This window comes from Etheostoma spectabile, chromosome 13 (genome assembly GCF_008692095.1).
Source record: "Etheostoma spectabile isolate EspeVRDwgs_2016 chromosome 13, UIUC_Espe_1.0, whole genome shotgun sequence".
Classification (NCBI taxonomy): Eukaryota; Metazoa; Chordata; class Actinopteri; order Perciformes; family Percidae; genus Etheostoma; species Etheostoma spectabile.
The window spans coordinates 19,108,467-19,111,846 of record NC_045745.1 but is presented as its reverse complement, the minus strand read 5'-3'; the positions used below and the strand labels follow the sequence as shown (position 1 = coordinate 19,111,846).

The 3,380-nt window shown below is 37.5% G+C and overlaps 1 protein-coding gene across 1 annotated transcript in view; it reads right to left on the bottom strand.

Annotated features, from left to right (window-relative positions):
- Window positions 1-3,380, bottom strand: part of LOC116700285 (rho GTPase-activating protein 26) — an 84,392-nt gene that overhangs the window by 73,616 nt on the left and 7,396 nt on the right.

Here is a 3,380-nt window from a genome sequence, read left to right as displayed (position 1 = left end):
TATACAAATAAAGCTGCCTTGCCTTGCCCAATAAGTTGGCGTGTTCCTTTAAGTTATAGCAACGAATATTTTATAAGCTCATTTCATGTTTTGCATGTAATATCACAATGCGTAAAGTACCTAAAAACTATAGCTGTAAGATAAGTGTATATTTCTGTCTGAATTGTAGTGAGGTAGAAGTATAAAATGACATAAAAAGTAAAAGAACAAGTACCTGAAAATTGGTAGTTAAGTACAGTACTTAAATATAGTTCTAAAAAAAGAAATGCAATTTGCATAATGTCAAGTGACCACAGGAAACCTAAACCTTTACTTTGTCATGCCCACAAGAAAATGAACTTTCAAAAAAACCTAACTCCTTAAACCTAACAAAAAGGGATTGTATCCAGTATGGTCCCTCTTGGACAACAACAGCCTGCTTTCCTCTTACAACCTGCAGACTCACAGTTCCCTAAAAAGGGTCTGGATACAGACACCATGCCAGCCTCTGACTTGTAACACTGGCTCTTCTCCTTCGGCTCTGACTCACTTTAAGAGCTTTGATGTAGGAAAATAGCTATGCGTCTGCGTGTGTGTGTGTGTGTGTGTGAGAGAGAGAGTACAGTATGCGTATATGGTTGTATTTATGTATTTTTACCTAATTTAAACCACACCTGTCAGGCTTAATCGCCTACTTCTGCAAGTCTTCCACATTCCAGCAAGTTCTACAGTGGCCTAAGGTTTCTAGGGAAGGGACTCATAGCCACACCTTTACTTCACCGCAGGCTGAGGTTGTCTAGTTCATTATCACACGCGTCTTGAATTTGGGAATGACTGCTCAACACTGCAGGCCGAGGAGTTATGAGAAACCCAGAGCTGAAGATTTACTTCACTAACTAAGAGGTTTAGATATCCGTATCTCCCTGTCTTCCTCTGACATTTCTTCTCCATGTAGGTTAGAGAAAAGAGTAGGTTAAAAAAAAGTCATTCATTACCATGGTATACAATAATGATCCTTTCTCAGTAGCTCCCGGTTTGCATAACTTGGGCAATATTACATAAAGAAAATAAAGTCATTCAGATCTTGTGACACTTTATGGACAGTAACAACATCCAGCACAACACCCTGTCAGGTGTGACACTGACAATTGCCCCTAAACCATATATAGAATAAAAAGGTCCATAGGTCAGATCTACAGAGACACCAAACACATGATGTACTCCGATGCACACACGATACAATATGTACAATATGTACAGTGGTGCTCAAAAGTTTACATACACATGCTTTAAGTTTTACATACAAAGAGGAATAAAAAAATCATGTTTGGAATTTTATTTTAATACCTATTAAAAAAGGGTAAATCCAACTTTAGGACACCAATTTTCTTTGTGTGAATAACGTTTGTAAATAAATAGGCTAAGGGAACTGTAAAGTTCCCTTGGCCTTTAGAATTAAAATAGCCCCACATCCTCACATACTCTTCACCATGCTTAGATTAGGCATGGATACTTTCTAAAATCATCTCTCAATGCAAATCAAACCAGGTATTAGTCTAACTGAAATAAAACCATGCCTATCTCTAAGCATGGTGAGAGTATGTGATGATGTGGGGCTATTTTAATTCTAAAGGCCAAGGAAAACTTTATCAGGATGCATAATATCCTGATCCAGAAATACTGGCCTTTAATAATAAAAATCTGCCTGCCTCTATGGAATTTAACATAGGGATGTATACTTATGACCCCGTGTATTTTAAATAAGAACATTTATTTATTTACAATACGTTATTCATTCACAAAGAAAATTGGTGTCCTTAAAGGTTGGATTTTACCTCATTTTTTAATTTAGGTAAAATAAATTTCCAAAACATGATTTTTTTATTCCTCTTTTTAGTCAACTTAAGCATGTGTATGTAAACTTTTGAGCACCACTGTATGTAACTTTTGATTCTTCCTAGGGGCCTACTGGCCCGTTACAAAACATTTCCTAAAGCTCTATTTTAGTCAAATTCCCAGTAAAATTAGTCCAGACTTATAAACAGTTAAACATACATAGAAATGCATTTTTTTTTTAAATCTTTTATCTGGCATTAGCTGCCATTTGACGGTAAAATTCTGCATCTTCAACAAGATAATAACGGCCCTTCTGCATCTACATTTGTCATACATTTTTAAGTGAAACACACACTTGACATAAAAGCTCCGTCATGCTGCTGTTCTTTTGTCGTGCACAAGGACGAGGGTGGGGTGTCACGTACAGTATGGTAATTCACCACCTTCCATCTGCTGTTAAAACAGCTCCAATTAAACAACTTGTGTCCATAACCACCAGCAGTAAAAGCTGGTTTTAGAGCAGCTGTGAAAAGCGCAGCTGTCTCTTTTATGAGCAAGCAGCACTCATCAGGTAGCCGTGTGCAGAAAGTTAAAGAGCATTCCTTCAGAGTTCCCTTTTCCCTCCTCTCTTCCTGCTTCACTCCTGGTGCTTTAAGATCTTAAGAGTAGAGCAATGTAATCAAAATCTTGTGTAGTCAGCAAAACTGTGCTTGTCCCCAAGCATCAAATTTACTCTTGGAGCGATAGGTTTCTAAAATCAATCCCATTTTGCCAAGTTTAACAGAACCATTCCCATCTTTAAAGGGAGAACAAGCCTGACAGCTGCAGCAGTAAGACAAAACTGACGCTAAGGTCAAGAACATTCTTGAATTCAAGTTGGTTTTCATTGGATTCAAAGAGACATTATCTCACTTCAATTGTATTGACTGCTTCATTTCTTTTAAGAAAAGGAAACAGGACTGAGCTACTTATGTTTATGAATACATCACTGTAACTCGGTAAGATGGGCATTTCTAATGTGCAGCTGAAAAGGCCCCAAATACACTCAGTCAGGTGGAACAAGGTATAGCCAGGATAGAGTTGCAAATTAACTTAAGAAAGACACACACAGACACACACAGACACACACACAGACAGACAGACAGACACACACACACACACACACACACTTAAGATAACGATTCACATTATTACATTTCACATTATTACGTCAATGTGCACAACTCATTAATACTTTTAACCAATTAATTTAACAAACCAGGTAATTCATTTTTCCACGCACGCACACAACCATGGCATTTCCATAAAGTCCCCCTCCCCTCGAAATGTGTTTCGCTCACTGTTACATCATACTTGAATGTTTGACCTTCATTGATCAAAATGATGTACTGTATGTTGACAGTAGAAAACTGTTTTCACATTCATCTGCTGAACAGAGGAAGTGTTTCTGTTTTCACCTTAAACCTCAGTTTAGATAGACAGAGAAAGTAAATTAAGGTGTCCAATAGCTGATATACAACAGACATATGCATGCATCCACGCACACATACTACAAAAATACAAAG